Consider the following 20,251-nt stretch of genomic DNA (forward strand, 5'->3'; position numbering starts at 1 on the left):
GCTGACACTCTCAGAAGGACGAGCCTTGGACTATCAAACGACCAAGCACCAATACATACCCCACCCCCACCCACATTACACACACATATACTTTTGGGGGCACTGAGGGGAATGGAGGGTTGTGCCACAGTGGGTGTTTCCTTTGGCATGAGACAGCTGCGTCGGGAAAAACACGCACAACTGCCACAACTGCTTAGGTCCACTTTACACAACATAGGTCATATTCTTCCGGCTGAGAAAGTCACGTATTTGAAGATATTTAAAAAATTGAGAGTTAGGTAAATCATACTTCTATGCAAGGTCTTCATACAGCGGAATCAGACCCCCGCTTCATGAAAATCTCCCACCTGCACGATGCCCCTATTCTGCCAGCCTAAAGCCACCCTGTCCCAAAATATAGAAGGGAGCAATTTTAATGCGTTCGTAGGCGTGTAATAGGTTAGCCGTTCCAAAACCAACATTTTACGTAGTTTCCTCCAAACTTTAAATGCAGCTTAAAAAACTTTAAGCCTAGTCCTTTTGTAATAGCTACCATCAATTTCTTTAAATAAACATCTTCCAGCCTTGGACCCTAAAAGTAAATAGAATTTAAATGGAGCCTCTGATATATTGCCAACATCCTCCCCAGTCAATAATATACGATTTTTTTGCAAAAAACAAACATAGTAATTCAAAACAAAATCGGGTATGGCACAACCTCCTCTTTCAACTGGAAGTGTCATAAATCTCATAGCCCACCGGGGTTTACCAGGAGCCCAGAGAAATTTTTAACAAAGGGATTGCAATTGTTACATTTGAGTTGACGATACTTCCAAAGGAATGGATCGAAATAAATACAATACCTTTGGTAAAATATTCATCTTTATAATATTGCCTCTGCCTATCAAAGTAAAATGAAGTCGTCCCCATCTGTCTAGCGAATCTCTTATATTCAGTAATATTGTCCCACAATTTACATCTACTAATTCTTTCATTTAATGCCCAGGTACGTGACTTCATCTACTAATCTAGAATCTTGTATTACAATAATAAAAGTACTTAAAATTTGAATTTTAGCAACATTAGGTTTATAGCCGGAAACTTCGTTAAAATCACTTGCTAACCGCTCAATCTCTGTAAGAGCCATAGCCAGATCTTCGGAGGTCACAGCTATGTCATCCTCATAGGCGAAAACTGAGTAAGAAATACCCGGAACAATAAAAGGCTTAATTAAAGGACTATGGCATAACGTTTCAACAAAAGGATTTATATATAAAGCAAACAGTAATGGGGAGCAGAGACATCCTTGCCTAGTTCCTCTTGAAATTTTAACCACCTCTGATTTTATACCCATGGCCATGATTCTAGTGACTGGTGACGTAATTAACACCTGTAAAGCAGTCATAAAGCCTTTCCCGAAGCCAGCCCGGTTCATCAATTTCCACATATAATGCCACTCCACACGATAAAACGCTTTCTCCGCGTCCAATAAGATTAACCCCAATTTCCATTTCTCAGCTTGAGCAATATCAAAAAGAGTCACCACTTTCTTGACATGTGTAACAGTCCCCCTACCCGAAAGTGATACTAATGAAGAAATAACCTTTGATATGCGATTAGCTAATATTTTTGAATACATTTTAACATCGCAGTTAAGCAAAGAAATCGGGCAGTATGATCCAGGTAGGTCCGGGTCTTTACCCTTCTTACTAAAAACCACTATGGTGGCTTCATCACATGACTTAGGTGCCAGCCCTACTTGTGCTGCTTTAAAAGTGGCTAACATCACCTTCTTTAACTGAGCAAAAGGAAACGTATAAATCTCGCCTGGGAGATTGTCAGGGCCCGCAGCTTTCCCCATGGCTAAGCTTTTAACTGCAATTTCTTACTCCTCCATAGTAATTGGAGATTCCAAAAACTCAATCTCACTGGAATCTAGTTGATTAAAGGGTCCCCCAAGTGTTGTATTATCAGTTTCATCCTCCCGTCTCTGTTGTGTATAAAGCTCTGTAAAAAAATTATGAAAAATAGCCAAAATCTATTGCTGATCCCTGCTTCATTCTCCTGACCTGTCCTTTAACGCTGCAATACACCGGGAGGTTTCTTTCATGCGCAGCAGGGGCGGTCTTAGGCATGTGCAAGCTGTGCACTTGTACAGGGCCACCAAACCCCATGGGCCACCATGCCAATATATATCCTTAATATAATAATCCTCTGAGGATGGACACATATTTGCGTGGCGGCTCCTGGCAGTGATTTGGCACCCTCCGGCTTGTTCCACTTACAAACACCCTGACACCCCCCCTCTTCACTGACCTCTGCGGTCCCCACTACCCAAGCCCCCTCTTCCAGGGCCCCCTAATAACGCTCCCTGCCCAGGGCCGCCATGAGCCTAGAGCCGCCCCTGTGCGCAGCCTTAGCACCAGGCATATCCCTGTTGCTTCCCCATACTCATGACATTGCTTTTTATAGGCCAGATATTTCCTTTCATTCTCAATGTTCCACGCCCCATTAACTTTAGCCCGGCCCCTAGCAACTATATTCTCAAAATCAAAAATATTGCCCTGCTGTGTTATCCCTTGAGTTAGCATCTTCTCTGCTACTCTTAAAGCGGAATAAAGTTCCTGCATCTCTGCTTTCAGCTTCTTTTGATGAAATAGGCCATAACTCAATAACTCAATACTTCACCCCTAAAACAGGCCTTAAACGAATCCAATATAATATCTATACGGGCAGATTGGTTGTTGTTATCAAAAAATTCCATTATCCAATTCGACATATATTCCCTGGATTGATCATTTACACATAATATCCGGTCAAAAGAAAAACTTCTACTTTTATGAACAACCCCTAAAGCTGTAATTTCTAAAGCAATAGGAGCATGATCAGAGGAAATCCTAGGAAATATTTGCATAGCCGCCCCAGTTAAAAAAGTAGAAGACAAAAAAAATAGTCCAATCGTACCAGTTTTTTATGAGGAAAAGAATAAAACTTGTACCCTAAATCTCTAGGGCATAGACTGCCCCATACATCAACCAAACTGTGATCTTTAAACAAATTGTGAAGAGATCTAAAAACGGTGGTTTGTATCCCTTATAATATTGAGGGCCTTCTATAAACTCTTGGTTAGTTAGATTTATATTTATATTTCCACACACAATCAGTGGAGTCGCCCATGAAGCCAACACTAAGTTTAAGTCCTCCAAAATGAATGCCTCATCTAAGTTAGATCCATAAATGGTGCATAATGTGATTTGGCAACCCTCCAAACCTAATTCTGCTATGGCCCATTGCCCCAGTTTATCTGCCAGGCATCGGCCCACTAAGCATACATTATACTTAGCCAAGATTGCAACTCCTTGAATCATTGATGTTTGTTGTGAGGTGACAATTAGAGAATACCCTAAATCTGCTAATAGATGTTCATTACTCAAAGATAAATGCGTTTCTTGAAGACATATTAAGTCAGGTAGTATATTTCGAAGTTCTGCGGCTATCCTCTTCCTTTTATTGACATTATTGAGACTGGCAACATTTAAAGAACATATTTTAATCCCTCTCGAGACCATTATAAGGCAAAAAAAAAATTGGTGGCTGACACCATATTAGCATATTGTCATACAATAAGTAGATGCTTAAAGGTAAATTATCTATTTCGTTATTCAACTCCCTTACTGTAACTGTGGATTTTTTTGCCCTTTTTTACCCCACTTCAGTACCCCAACCCCCCAGACCACCCTCCGAGGCACCCTCATCTACAGACCCCCGGGACCACGCACACAATTCAGCGAAGCCAGCGCAGACTTCAGCAGCCCACGCACCCTCACCTCCTCAGACTACTTCCTCCTAGGAGACCTCAACTTCCACCTGGAGAACAACAATGACTGCAACACCGCCACCCTGCTGGACAACCTCGCCAACCTCGGACTCAAGCAACTGGTGAACACCCCCACCCACTACGCCTTCCACACGCTTGACCCCATCTTCTCCTCCAGCAAGCATATCTGCTTCAACCACTCAACCGGACTTCACTGGACAGACCACAGCTGCGTCCACTTCAACTTCAGGAGAACCACAACCCACCACCACCCTCAACAGGTCCCCAGTAGAAGCTGGGGCAAGATCACCGCCGACCAACTCTCCACCACCCTCAGCCAGAACCCACCCACCCACACTACAGACCCCAACGAAGCAGCCCGCAGCCTCACTCAGTGGCTCAACAACTGCACTGATGCCCTCTCACCACTGAAGAACCCCCCCAGAAGACACAGCAGCAAGAAAGCCCCTTGGTTCACCAACGACGAGAAAGCCTGGCGCCATGACCAGACAACAGAAAACATGACAGCCCTCAAGAACGCCACCCGCGAACACCACCATCTGATCCGCACCACCAAAAGGACCACATTCAAAGAACGACTGGACAACTCCCACAACAGCAAGGAACTCTTCAACATTGTCAAAGAGCTCTCCAGCCCCAGCGCCTGCAACGACAACATCACTCCCTCGCAGGACCTTTGCGACTCACTCGCCTCGTTCTTTCACCGCAAGATCGTCGACATACACAACAGCTTCAGCACACAGACCACGCACCCTACCACCGATCCGGCGCCCCCCACCACCACCCTCTGCAGCTGGACGACAGTCAGCACCGAAGATACCACCCGCACAATGAACACCATCCACTCAGGCTCCCCTACCGACCCCTGCCCACACCACATCTTCAACAAAGCCGACACCTAAATCACGCACCAACACATCGCGGGCTTTAACCCCGCGGCTAATACATCACACAGGGAAACACTTCGCCCTCTGGTATATCGCACGCGTTTACAACGCCAATGTGTCCATTCCTATTGGCAAGGCGGTAACATCGTAGGCGCCTACATAACACGTCACCACAACATGGGCTTTGCATTCTCGTTCTCCTATTGCAGGTACCCGCCCCTAAACCTTGGCCCCCTTTGCCCCCTCCCTCCCTGCCCTCGACGCTTTTTTTTTTCTATTTCCAAACAATTTTTTTTCGTTCATTTTTTTACACTAAATACTGCACTGCACCTGTAATGTCAACATTATTTAAACATTCTCCTTCAGTCTTGGCAAAAAGTTCGTGTGGGGGGTATAAAAGGTGTCGCCCACCGTGTCTCCAGCCATTTACGACTCAGTCGTGCAGCTGACCAGACGTGAGTCCAACATTCTTGCGGCGAGACATAGGCCCTCGACGATTTGCTGTGACTAGGGGCCATATGTATCAAGAAAACGATTTGCGATTCTGAAATAGAGATTATTACTGAATCGCAAAATCAGAATCGCAAATCGGGATGTAACAACGCAATCGCAAATTTATAGCGATTCGCCCAAAATCGCGAATTTTTTGCGCGATGAAATACAGCGATTCCCTAAACGTAAAAAATCGCATATTAGCGAGTTCGCAACCAGTAAATCGCAAAATAGCGCGATCGCAGCCCGGAAATCGCTAAATTGCGATGTTCCCACGCGAAAAATCGCAATTTAGCGATTTTCTGGAAACATCCAATCGCAATCCTGATGCTTTATGATGACATCACCATCCAGGAAGTGAGTGATTTCCCATGGTGCTTCAGGATAGAGACAGAGAGTGTGAGAGTGTTGTTTGGAACTCAGGAGCCATGGCAGAAGGTGGAAACCAGGATGTCCCAGCAAGCCAGCAGGAGCAGCAAGAAGGGGAAGCAGGCAGGAAGAGGAAGCTCACGTTTTCAGAGGCTGAACTAGAGACCCTCTTTACCGAAATGGTGCTACACCATGAGGCTTTATTTGGGAGGAGTTCCCACAAGGTGCCAGAAGCCAGCAAGAGAAGGATTTGGGAGGGCATCCAAGCCAAAGTGAATGCCCTAGGAGTCACCCACAGGACAGTCAAAGTGTTGCGGAAGCGCTGGTATGACCTGCGACAGCGCTCCAAGGAGAAGTTGGCTGCCAGGCTGGAGCAGTCCCAGCTCACCGGTGGGGGAACCTCCAACGTGCCCGACTCTACACCACTGGAGGAGCTGGTAGAGGCCACACTACCTCCACAGAGTGTTGCGGGCGTGTCTGTGCTCGACAGCTCAGCACAACCAGCTGCAAGAACAGGTAAGAAGCATGCCTCCCCACCCTAAACCACCCCCAGCAACCCCCTGCAGCAACCTAGGGATTAGGGGAACCACATGGCAGGCTGGAGCAATTACACAAGCAGTCACAGCAATGCATTATGGGAGATGTAGTCACCATAGTCTGTAATGTTGAATGTAGCATCAGTATTTCACATTGTACAAATGTTCAGGTCAGGAAAGGTGAATGACACAAGTAAAGTCAGGGCACACTGTGAGAAAATTTATTTGAACATCACATATAATGAAAAAATAAGTAATGTGTGCTGTTCTATCCACAGCACCTGCAAGTGGGAAGGCTAAAGCCAGTGCAACTGAGACAGGACCCCAAGCTTCAGGAGAAGGCAGCCATTTTTTTTTTTTTTTTTTTTTTGTGCATTTCTAAAGCGCACGAATGCCCGAAGGTGTCTTGGCGCTATGGATTGTCCAGATTCTGGGGCAAGTCTGGAGTTAGTGAAATTTATGTGGTGAATAGCCAAGTCTTGATTCTCTTTCTGAAAATCTCCAGGGTTGGGCTGTTTTTTATGTCAAGTGGTAGTGCGTTCCATGTCCATGCTGCATGCACGAGGAAGCTTCTTCCTCCCCAATTTGATCGTTTGAACTTGGGTATCGCTATCAGTTTTTTTCCACCTGATCTGAGAGGTCTTGATGGTTCGTAGTGCTTTAGGTGGGTTTTCAGGAAAAGAGGGCCTTTGCCCTGCAGTGCCTTGTAGGTCATGCACAGTGATTTAAACTTGACTCTTTTGGCTACAGGTAGCCAGTGGAGTGTCTCTAGTTTATGACTGATAGGCTGATGGCCATGAAACGGATGGGGAGGACAGTCCTTTCATCTGACCACAGGGACAAAGTAGGAGGAACGTGAGGCCATTCAGGATTATGAATGATGATGAGGATGAAAATGAAAATGTGCAGTCTGATGCACCAGTACCCCAGCAGCAGGAGTCCAGACCAATGTCCAGAGGCAGGCGTAGACCCCGCACGGCCATCAGCTCCAATGTCCAACAAGAGGAATCTGTGTTCGCGGGCCTAGAAATGCACATGCTTCAGGTTCACCGCCTGCAAGCGAAACACATGAAGGCCATTCAGAGAGAGATCAGGGCAGGGAACAGAATACGGGAGGAAATCAGGGGGGCTGTGCAGGAGCTGACTGCAGAGTTGAGAGCTGAACGCGCAGCCAGGCACAAAGAAATGGCCCGCATGGACCACTACACGCGTGCTATTAATCGCCTGGCCCCTCCACCAATATGCTGGCAAGGCGTGCCATAGAGACACAGCGTGAGTTCTCGCATGATATCCAGGACATAGCCACTGTGGTAGTGCAGTCAACTGCCACCCTGGATGAGCTGCGTGCGCTGCGTACTGCTGGACCCGGGGTGCTTACCCCGAGTGAGGAGGACTCACAGTCGGTGCGGAGCTCAAATACACCACCACCCACTGTTGAGAGGCGCCGTAGTGGCCGGAGCACGAGGCCTGCCACACAACAATAGGGACTTGAGCAAAATGACTATTCCACACAGGGGAGATATGGGGCCAGCAACAGTGTAGCACTTGCTGTACTAATGACTGATTTTGTAGCACTGTGATTGAAACATGTGCTTTTGTTTGGGAGAGTTCATCCATGTTTTTTGGGATGTGTGACATTGTTGCAATTAGGTAGTAAACACGTTTCCAAAGCAAGAAGTTGTCAGTGTATCATTTTCACTCACCTAGAAATAGTTTCGCATGATCTCATCACGCCTCTGTCGCCCAGCTGCTGCAGCAGCTATGCCAGCTTCCATGTGTATGGGTCCAGGTCCCTCCACGTCAGAGGATTCGGAGTCACTCAACTCCATAGGTGTCCCTTTCCTGGTTGCAATGTTGTGGAGCATGGCACAAGCTACAACAATTTTGCAGCACGTCTCAGGGCTGTATTGGAGGGCTCCTCCACTTTTGTGTATGCATCTGAATCTGCTCTTCAAAATCCCAAATGTTCTCTCGATGGTGCCTCTTGTTGAAATGTGTGTCCGGTTGTAGTGCCGCTCCCCAGCAGTGGCAGGATTCAGGTAGGGTGTCAGGATGAAATCCCGGACTGCATAGGCACTGTCCCCTGTGGGTGGAAATGTTTAAAGGTCAGTCATTGTGATGCACATGCTGGCCATGAGAAATGTGGGCTGACAGTGTGTGCTGTTACCTAGTAGGTATCCCTCTCCAAATTCTCCTCTTGAGAGTCTACGGTATAGCCCACTGTGACGGAATATGACGGCGTCATGTGTGCTTCCAGGGTACTTTGCCACTATATCGGTGATTATGTTTTTGGCATCACACACCATCTGTATGTTCAGTGAGTGGTAGCATTTCCTGTTCCGGAATACATACTCTATGTTTGTGGGGGGTGATATGGCAACATGTGTTCCATCTATACATCCTATGACGTGGGGGAATTGGGTTATGTTGTAAAATTCCTGCTTGGTCTGTGCTAGTTCCTGTGGGGTGCTGGGGAAGTGTATGTGATGTTGCATCCTATGTGGCATGGCGTTGAGGAACGCATGGAAAAAGCGCGACAGGGCACTTTGTTACACCCCTCCTGCAGAGGCTATGACCCCCTGGAAACTACCTGAGGCCAGCAGGTGTAGTGAACAGAGGACCTGGATGTGTGTGGGTATGGCTTGTGTCCTGTGGGTGGGTTGTTCTAGGTGGGGCCTGAGTTCCTCAATCAAATCAAGTATGCTGTCTTCCTCCAGTCTGTAATGGGTGTAGATATCCTCCTCAGTGCGTTGGAAGATGGTGGTGCGCAACCGGAATATCCTCTCCTGCCGTCTCCTCCTCTGCGCCAGAGCTCTCACTCTTCGCCTCCTCACTATCATGTACAGCCCGGACATTGTGGTAGGGAGTGTGTTGCATTCTGGTTTTCAATTTATAGTTTGCACCTGGTTACCACCTGCTCCCACTTGATGGTAATTGCGATTCCTTATTTTGCGATTTTGAGTATTCCGCTATTTGCGATTGGTTGATACATTCCATTGCGATTTCTAAATAGCGATTTCCACTTTAGCGATTTTCGCTAACAGATTTCATCGCTAATTTGGAAATCGCTATTGTAATCGCTATTTAGCACTTTCGCAACGCTTGGGAATCGCTAATTAGCGATTCCTTATTTTGCATGCGTTTTTGGCTTCATACATTGCGATTAGCGATTTTTCAGTCGCAAACGCTATTTTTAACGAATCGCAGCGTTTGCGACTGATTTTTGGCTTCATACATATGGCCCTAGGTAAGTCTGCTTAAACGTCTATATTTAATTGTGCTGCCCGTGCAAGTTCTGATGGACAATTATACGGGTCCGAGTTTAAAAGGAACAAACGGAAGTACTTTTGCACCCCAAACTCTGCTTATGCACTCCATGCTCTCTCGCACATGCACCGTTCGTCCTTGCATCAGGTGCTACTCCAAATTCAGTCAGCTTGAAACTTGGGCTTTCTCACATTTGTACTCTGATCTTCCAAACTTGTATCTTCACTCCCAGCCACATACCCTCTTGTCACCCTTCCATCCAGCTCTCCTCCGTGCCCCATGTGTTGGCTCACTGGTTTTTATAATGGGCAAATGTACTCAGTCATCACGTGCACTAGCAGGCAGCATGCAGCAATGCAAGCCCCCAGAACAACAGCTCTTTGTGTGGGAAAATAAATGGAAAGCAGTATTTAGATGGGAGAATATTACAAACCGTCCGTTCACTTATGGTTCATTATAGTCCGTCAATAAATATCTTGCTGTTAGTATAGTGCAGCCTAACGTGAGAAAATAAGAAAACAATTGCAGTCAATTCAGAGACAACTCGCAGAAACCGGGGCTATACTAAAAGACCCGTCTAATAACGTATGATTTAATCGCTTCTGCTCTTGTTCTTGTTAATTGAAGGAAACAAGGGAACCCAGGGCGCAATATGCTAAGGACCTTGGGTAGATACTTAATTTTCAAAGACAACGGTCCTTAGACAACAGGGAGATTTTAGAAAAAAAAATATAGTCCAAATGGAACCATGGGCCATATTACCAACAACTAGCGATAATTTTTGTCTGTAACTTGTTTAGAGACAAAAATTATTGCCGCACATCGGCGATTTTTATCGCAGATAAACCTTGCTATTAACAAGGTTTATCGCAAATGCGATAAAAAACGGCCGAAATGCATGAATATCGCTGAAAAGTCAGCGATATTCATGCATTATCGAGCAAATGTTCTTAGCCATGTTATCCACCTGCCATTGGATAACATGGCTAAGAACTGCTCAGGGCAGGTGTTAGCTTTTGGAGATATTCCCGCTTAGCGCGAATATCTCCAAAAGTTGGTAATAGGAGATAGCGATGTTAGCGACTGTTTTCAGTCTCTAACATCTTGGCACGCCCACTTTGCATGTCATTAGTGATAAATATCACTGACATGCAAAGTGGGGCCCAAGATGGTCGCTATCTCCTACTAGCTGTCGCTAACTGGTGTTAGCGACAGCTTGGTAATAGGGAGATAATTTTATCTCCGCTTTCTTGGCTTTTAAAGTCAAAAAAGCGGAGATAAACCCCCTTGATAATATGCCCCCATGTTTTTATAAAAAAAAGTCCAGCCTGACAATTGATTATCTTGATAGAAACAATCATGAAGCAATAAAACACAAAGTGTGATAGAAGCAGGACACCAGCCGATGTCTGACTAACACACTGGAGAAACACAAACAAGGGGAAAAAAATTAAGCAGGCAACAATAGGTCATCTGAATATTGTAAATCATAAAACAGAGAATCCACATTAATACACATATGCATGTAAGATTCGTGTTAGCTATGCATTTAGTGCATTTCAGGTCGACGACGTTTCGAACCTTAAACAATAGCGGTTCATCCTTGTCCACATGGTGACAAACTTGCTCATGCTTAATAAAAACGGGGGACAAGGTGAAGTGAGTGGTTGTTGCACAATTGAAAACGGGTTTACTGGGTGGAGTCGTAGGAAATAACGGTACTATGGGAGTGTGAGTAATTTCAGGCTTACCAGGGGAGAAAAGGATTACAGCACAGGCCACAATTTAGGGCAATTGTTCCTTGTCCTGAGGATGAACCGCTATTGTTTAAGGTTCGAAACGTCGTACCCTACGACTGAATAATACCAATTTTGTCTCTTTAAACAGACCATCAACATCAACAAGCTTTTTCCGGATATTCAAAGCTAGGAACACTACAAACAAAGTAATTCCAAGTGGACAACAACTATACTGGTACATGACTGGTATTTTGTAAGGGCTATTACGCCCAACAATTATCTCTGAAAGTAATGTCTTGCATAGTCTCATGGACTTTAATTTCTGTGCTGTCTCGCATAGTACACGGTAGTACACCGCCAACCCAATTTTCTTTTGTTGTTACAGAGTCTCAAAGGGAACGGAGTTGCAAGGCAAGCAAAATTGCGGGGTGTCACAGCTAAGTGCCAGCGCAAAGTAGCACAAAAGGTAAAACCGCGTACACTCATAGTTTGTGAGTGAACCCATTTGTTTTTGTAGTCAAATGTGCTAGGCCCTGATGTAAGTAATAATTGCACAATTTTTATTGTATCCAAAATATGTAGGGTTTTGCGGGCTATCCAAATCATTGTTGTTTCCTTTGTATTGGAGCAAAGTACCTATAACCGTCTATGCCTTTTACGACGTGCAACAGCAAAATATGTACATGTTTGTGTCTTAGTTGTGATGGATGTTCGCCGTTTAAACCCATGGATTTTGGAGTCTCAAAGGTAACGGAGTTGCAAGGCAAGCAACATTTTTGGGTGTCATCACAAAGTGCCAGAGCACAGTGTCCAACAAAGTAAAAGAGCTTACATTGATAATTTGTGAGTGAACCAATTGTTTTTGTAGCCAAATGTTTTAGGTGCTGATGTACATAATCATTACTATTGTATACCAAAATGTGTAGGGTTATGGCCGCTTCCCAATCATTGTTTTTAGGTAGGGCTTTCAATTATGCCCCCAAAAGCTTTTCCAGGCGGATTCCCTACAGTGCATGTGAAGATCCTGTCAGTAGAGGATCCCTGTATTGTCTGCTTCTCTACCCCCATTCACACACCACCTCTCACTCTTGTTACACCCCCCTTCCACACACCAATAGCACGCTGTGCCACATAATTATAAGCTACCTAATTACAGTGAGCCCAACGCAACATACACTGCAAATACCACTCAGTGCAACATAATTACATGCCACATAGTTACACTTGTCTGAATGCAACATACACTCCACACCTATACCACTATGTGGCACATTATTATATGCTCCATAGCATCCACTCCCCCGTTATTTATGTTCCGCTGTCCCATAACAATAACAAAAAAATTATAACAACCAAGCATGAGAGCAGGAAGTACTTGCTAGCAGTGCAAACACAAAAAATGTAGAATACAAGTTTTAATTTAAAATCTTTTTGTAATCAGGTTTTTCAGTTGCCTATAATGTTGCCTTTCTTTGTATAAAGGTAACAAAACTGCTTAACACTTTTTATTATAAGTGTTCATCATAATGCACAGCAGCCACAATGCTCGACAACATAGACAAAAGTTTGGACTAAACACATCAGGTCCCAAAGGCGAGACCAATTGGCTATGCCAACACTTGTTTCCTTTTTTTGGAAGTCATGTACCTATAACCGTCTACACCTTTTACGACATGCAACAGCAAATATTGTTGCTGTTTGTGCCTTGGAAATGATTCCCTTTGCTTTTTCGTTTACAGGAAATGTCGGATCCGAAGATGGCCAAATACATCACCTCCAGCAGAGGAAACCGTCTACAAAAACACAGTGGTTATATACATTATAAGGAGAGACATTTGGAGCCACGGGGTCATTGGCGGTGTGTCCAATACTACTCCAGCCATTGCAGAGGCCAAGCGGTTACTCTGGGTGATGCTGTTTTAAGAAGCACCGACCATAACCACTCTGCCTCTGCAACTGCAGTTGAAGTGAGAGAATCTATCAATGAAATGAAAGTGATTGCAGGCAACTCCAATGACCCGTGCGCTGCTATTTTAAGGGAGGTATCCCAAAACATTCTTGAACAAGTTGCTAGTAGTATGTCCACTATTCCAAACTTGCGGCGAATAATCCAACGTAAGAAACACGCAACAAATCCTAAACACGTTACACCACAAACCTTTTCAATTCAATTCAATTCAAACTTTATTTCGTTTTTTTTCTCTAAACCATAAAAGTGCATAATAAAAGTACACCACATTGAAGTTTAAAATCATCGTCACATCAACAGATTTTTAGTAACTGACTAAGTCCTATGTCATGGATAGGGGAAAGATTTACACAATTCTTCAGAATTAAAAAGACTAAAATGGAATAAAAGTTATAAAATATTTACCTAGAAAAAATTAAATAAGCGGGGGTATACTAAATTTCAGTTTGTACATTCCAATTAAAAACTATTACTATTCAGACAAGATTAAAAAAGAGAAAATTGCTATTCGACATCCAATCATTGTTGCTACACACAAACTGTATGTTAAAAACCTGTGTCGTCTAAATATTTTAAGGCAGTCTACATACTATCCACTAGCTACTTACAACTAAAGTTACAGTTTCAAGCCATTTTTGGCTCTATGGAACATTACACGCATAAGAAATCTAGACACACAAAATACTATCAGTCGTGCAGTATCTGATAGGAGAATTCGTTCTGCCTCCCTATAGTGTCTTACTTTGTGGCTTTTACATAAGGGTTTAATGCATTTTTCCCTCGGATTTTGTACGCCGGACAGAAAAATAAAATGTGTGCAACATTTTCCTTTACCAGTGTAACATTTTTACAGAAACTGCATTTGTCTGAGTCTTTCTCAAGAGTCTTGTTGCCCAATTTGGATTTTATAACATTGGTCTGTAGGACCCCATATCGAAATTTGAGGTATAATGATTTTGCCACCGGGATATAAACCTCATCTAGAAAAGATTCAAATTTTGGCTCATCTTTAAACTGAAGGAACCTTGTAGATAAGGGTCCTAAACTAGCATCCTGTAGTAGAGTTTCGCGCTGGTAGGCCCAAAATCGGCGCTTTGCTATTTTGCTGCAGGATTTGGTTAATTCCTCTGGTTTTTCCCAATAGTTTATTAGCACTATTTTTTTAAACCAGGTGGCAACGTGTTTGAACCAGGGGATATCCTTTGCAATACCTAAGGGCATTAGCTCTTGTAGGCCCTGTCTGTAGTGGATAAGCTCGTCAGTGGTCCAGATTCTTATCCAGTACATGAGGGGACGTAGTGCTGCTAGACTATGGGTGCGCTTTAGGTTGATATCCAAAAAAACAGGTACCAGTGGTGTTCTTCTTGGCAACGATAGTAACCTTCGCACAAAGTCATTCTCACTCACTTCCAAGGTATTATGTTTACAATGCGGGCCCCAAAGTTCTGCCCCCATAGAGGGCTGCGGATTGTGCCTTACATTTGTAGACCTCAATGGCCGGTGATACAGCCTTTGAGGTACTCCCTCCGTGTTTCTTCAATATTGGCATAAAGTTTTGGAGCAGAATTAATTTAGTTTTTTCCAATTGGGGTTTCCATGCCATCTTTGAATCTAACGTGATACCTAAGTAATTGAAACTGTTCAGGTATTCTAATCTTTCACTTTGAAGTTCCAACTTTTTTTTGAAGAATTTGCTTGGGTTAATAGACATGTATTTTGTTTTGGTCGGGTTGATCTCAGGACCCTTTTTAGTGCAGTATAAGTAGAAAGTGTTTATCAGATTTTGGAGCCCACCAGGAGTTTGTGAAATTAGAATAGTGCTGTCTGCAAAAAGTAATGCAGGAATTGCCTCGCCCCCTAGCTTGGGCAAATCACTTTTACTTCCTTCGAGGAAGGAGGGGATATCGTTTAAGTAAAGGGAGAACAAGGTTGGCGCAAACACACAACCTTGTCGCACTCCACGCTTCACTGGGATTTCTCTGGTGAGTTCTCCTCGGGGAGCCCATCTTACTTTTGCAAAATTGTTTTCATGTATTCTAATTATTTGTACTAACAATTCAATGGGCATTCCAAGGTTTATTAAGTGGATCCTGAGACTGTTTCTAGGAACCAAATTGAAAGCAACTCTTAGATCCACGAATGCTACATACAATGTACTATGTCTGACCCTAATATATTTCCAACACAGGCATAAAAACCTAAAGACCTGGTTGCTCGTACTAATCTTTTTTCGGAACCCTGCTTGGTATTTTGTTAGCAAGTCCACCTCTTCAATCCAGGACGATATGTGTCTTGCAAATATTTTTTGTGGAATGTCTATAAGACTGATTGGATGATAATTCGCCAGATCCAGTCTATTCCCCTTTTTAAAAATTGTGACAATCTCCACCCCCTCCATGAATTTGGTATGGAGTCAAAATTTGCTATGGCATTACATAAAGCATTCATATAAGGGAGCCAAGTTGTCAGATCATGTTTTATAAGGTCTGCAGGGATTTTATCTGTTCCCGGCGCTTTCCCAGATTTTAATGCTTCAACAACATAATTTGTCTCTTTTAATGTGAAATATAAGTTAGCTGCCTTCGCTGACTCAATCATATCATCCGTCAACTCTGAGTTATTAGCATTGGGTTCATTTATTGATTCAGAGTAGAGCTTGGAGAAATGGTTGACCCAGGTATCCTCATCCAGGAATAAATCACGCTGTTTACTACCAGCCCTATTACCTTTCGTCATTAGGTTCCAGAACCCAGCCTGGTCCTTTGTCTTGGCTGCGCTAATGAGACCCTCCCATATCTCCTCATCCCAGGCTCTTTTGGCGGCATCAATTATTTGATTATATGCACGCAACCTTTTAAGATATAACAATTCCTTGTGAACTTTGTCTTACATTTGCCAACAAACAGTTTCTATTATATGACAATGAAAATGCTCAGAAGCATATTTTAATATTTAGTACCCACTGTAATCTAACTAGGTTGGAGAACAGTGACGTTTGGATGATGGATGGCACCTTTAAAATGACTCCCACCCCTTTCACCCAAATATACACTATTCACGGCTATGTTAACTGCACAGTAGTTCCTTTAGTGTACAGTTTACTACCTGACAAAGAATCCTCAACATATACTGAATTTTTGTCAGTCCTAAAATTAAAAATTCCAAACTAAAGTCTGAGAAAAGTAATCATGGACTTTATATTACCAATGCTCAATACTATAACCAAATTGTACTTGGATACCCAAATCCAAGGATGTTTTTTCCACTTTGCTCAGGTGTTTTGGCATAAAATCCAAAAAACATCCCTAATTGAGGATTATGCATCTGACAGCAAACTACAGTTTGAGCTTAAAAAACTAACAGCACTTTGCTTTGTTCCTCCTGACAGTGTAGACGAGTACTACACATCGATAACCGAGTCTGAGTATTTTCTAGGAAACTAAGACAAATTGGCACCAACTTTAAATTATTTTGAAGATACATGGATTGGCCATCTAAGCAGGTCAGGTCGCCGGAGGAAACCACGTTTTCTTGTGGACTGGTGGAACTGCTACTCGACCTGTTTAGAGGGAGAAGTAAAGACAAACAATGCCATAGAGGGTTGGCACAAATCTTTAAACACGAGTAATGGCAAAACGCACCCTAATTACTACCAGTTTGTAGAGATTTTGCAAAAGGAGCAAAGCTACCAGGAAATACGCATGTCACAATCTTTAGCATGTACTTTAAATCCACGTCTTTCACATCACACAAAGGAAATGTCTGCTCGACTATTGGCAGCACTAAAACTTATTTCCTTGGCTGTGGTTAGTGACTACCTAGCTTCCGTTGCACATATACTGAATTCCTTTGCCTAGGAATGTTTGTACGTTTCTGTTTATCACAGGTTAATCTGAATAACAAACAATACTGTCAATGTTATATGCAAAGGTTCCAACAGCAATTTCTGTGTAGCATCAAACAAGAATGCAAAACATGAAATAATGCTGTCATTGTTTCCAGTGTAAATAAAATTTTAATAATGTCAGTAATTCCATAAATCTGAAGTATCAATTACATAAATCAGATGTGTCTATTTATGTGATATCAATACAATGTAATACGTATAAAAATTCACGGATTTTCCCTTATTCTCGTGTGTTGTTATTTTTTGGGACAACATTTTTTATTTCCAGTGTAAATAAAATGTAAATAATGTCAGTAATTCTATAAATCTGAAGTATCAATTACATAAATCAGAAGTATCTATGTATGTGATATCAATACAATGTAATAGGAATACAAATTGATGGATTGTCCCTTATTCTTGTGTGTTGTTATTTTTTGGAACAAAACCTCAACAGTTAGTGAAATGAACGCTTGCTAGGTGATGAGCGCATTCAGTTTTGTTTCCGGTTTGTGTATGCACAGTAGCAGTGGAGCGCTTTACAAGGGCTGCAAGTCGACCACCTATCCATCATGCATCCATCCATCCATCGACGCATCCATCCATCAGGTATCCTTCACCCAGCCAGCAATCCATGCACCCACCCATCATGCATCCACCCATCGATCCATCCACCCATCATGCATCCATCCATCCACCACACATCACCCATCATGCATTCACCCATAATGCATGCATCCATCATGCATTCATCCACCCATCATGCATCCATCCATCCACCAACCACTCAGCCACCCACCCAGCCATCCATCGACCCAACCATCATTTATGCATCCATCCATCCATCCATCCATCCATCCATCCATCCATCCATCCATTCATCCATCCATCCATCCATCCATCCATCCGTCCGTCCATCCATCAACCCATCCACCCATCCACCCATCCAGCCACCCATCCATCCATCCATCAACCCACCCATCCACCCATCCATCCACCCATCCATCCATCCACGCATCCATCCACCCATCCATCCAGCCACACATCCATCCACCCACCCATCCAGCCACCCATCCATCCACCCACCCACCCATCCATCTGTCCATGCATCCACCCATCCATCCAGAACCCACCCTCCCACCCACCCTCCACCCATCCATCTACCCATCCATCTACCCTTCCAGCCACCCATCCATCCACCCACATACCCAGCCACCCATCCACCCACATCATGCATCCATCCATCCATCCACCACCCAGCCACCCACCCATCCATCATTCATGCATCCCTCCATGCATCCATCATGCACCCACCCACATCATGCATCCATCCATCCATCCACCAACTAGCCACCCACCCATCCATCCACCCATCCATCATTCATGCACCCCTCCACCCATCCATTGTGCACCCACCACCCATCCATCCATCCATTCATCATGCACCCACCACCCATCCATCCACCCACCACCCTTACATCCAGCCTTCAACCCATCCATCCACCCACCAATGCATCATGCATCCATCTACCCATCATGCATCCCTCCATCATGCATCCACCCACCCAACATGCATCAATCCACCACCCATCCACCCACCTACCTATCACCCAGCCACCCATCATGCATTCACCATGCATCCGTCCTACCACCCACCCACCATGCAACACATACAAAGTAGATGTAGATTTTTGGGTATCCATCCACCCAGCCACCCATCACCCAGCCACCAATCCACCCATCCACCCACATCATGCATCCATCCATCCACCACCCAGCCACCCATCCACCCATCCATCATTCATGCATCCGTCCACCCATCCATTGTGCACCCACCACCCAGCCACTCATCCAGCATCCATCCATCATGTACCCACCACCCATCCATCCACCCACCACCCATCCATCCACACTTCCACCCATCCATCCATCCATCCACCGATCCATCATGCATCCATCCACCCATCATGCATCCCTCCATCATGTATCCACCCACCCATCATGCATCCATCCACCACCCATCCACCCACCCACCCACCCATGACCCAGCCACCCATCGACCCATCATGCATCCACCATGCATCCACCCACCCACCATGCAACACATAAAAAGTAGATGTAGATGTAGATGTTTTTTGGGTATCCATCCACCCACCCATCCACCCACATCATGCATCCATCTATCCACCACCCAGCCACCCAACCATCGATCCACCCATCCATCATTCATGCATCCCTCCACCCATCCATCATGCACCCACCACCCAGCCACCCATCCAGCATCCATCCATTCATCATGCACCCACCACCCATCCATCCACCCACCACCCATCCATCCACACTTCCACCCATCCATCCACCAACCGATCCATCATGCATCCATCCACCCTTCATGCATCCCTCCATCATGCATCCACCCACCCATCATGCATCCATCCCCCACCCAACCACCCACCCACCCATGACACAGCCACCCATCCACTCATCATGCATCCACCAGGCATCCACCCACCCACCATGCAACACATAAAAAGTAGATGTAGATGTTTTTTGGGTGTAGGCACGGGGAGATGTTTTCTGCGAGGGTTGAATGAAGTGATATAGAAACTCTTGGCTGTCATGAAAAAACTATTAAACAGTGCCCTTTCCCACACGTTGTCATCGCTAGATACGAGGCTCGAACCTTGTTTTCCAGCACCAAAGTCAGCCCTCAGACCACATCCTCCCCCGTTTTGTGTGGCTCTGTAATTTTCACATCTTGTGATCCTGCCTCCCTATTCCACGATGTTTCATCAACATTGCCACATCTCTATATCTCTGTATTGTTTAGATTCCTTGTATATCTCCCCAATGCTTTTAATGTACTGAAGGTTATCCACAACCATCTCGATATTTTGCGTGTTTGTGAAATATAGCCTCTGTTTCTGCGAGGCTGGAATGAAAATACTTTTTTTTGCGAGGCTGAAATGAGAATACTTTTTGGGGCCATTAAACAGTGTCCTTTCCCACACGTTGTCAGCGCTAGAGATGTAATCGCTAGCGATGTATATGTCAATGCGATCCGATAGCTTTCATCTCGATAGCATGCGTTGAAAAGCCCTCTCGTTGTGATGGCATCGCGATGCAATCCATTTGTTGTAACAGGAGTTTCCAAGCGATATCAGCCTGGGATTTGACCAACCGTTGTACAGAGTTCTGCAACTTTCGGCACAGATTTTGCACCCTTTGACTCTCCTCACGAGTCTCATCCGGTGAGGCATAATTGACTGATATATCACTGATAAAGTAA

This window comes from Lissotriton vulgaris, chromosome 4_1, assembly GCF_964263255.1.
Source record: "Lissotriton vulgaris chromosome 4_1, aLisVul1.2, whole genome shotgun sequence".
Lineage (NCBI taxonomy): Eukaryota > Metazoa > Chordata > Amphibia > Caudata > Salamandridae > Lissotriton > Lissotriton vulgaris.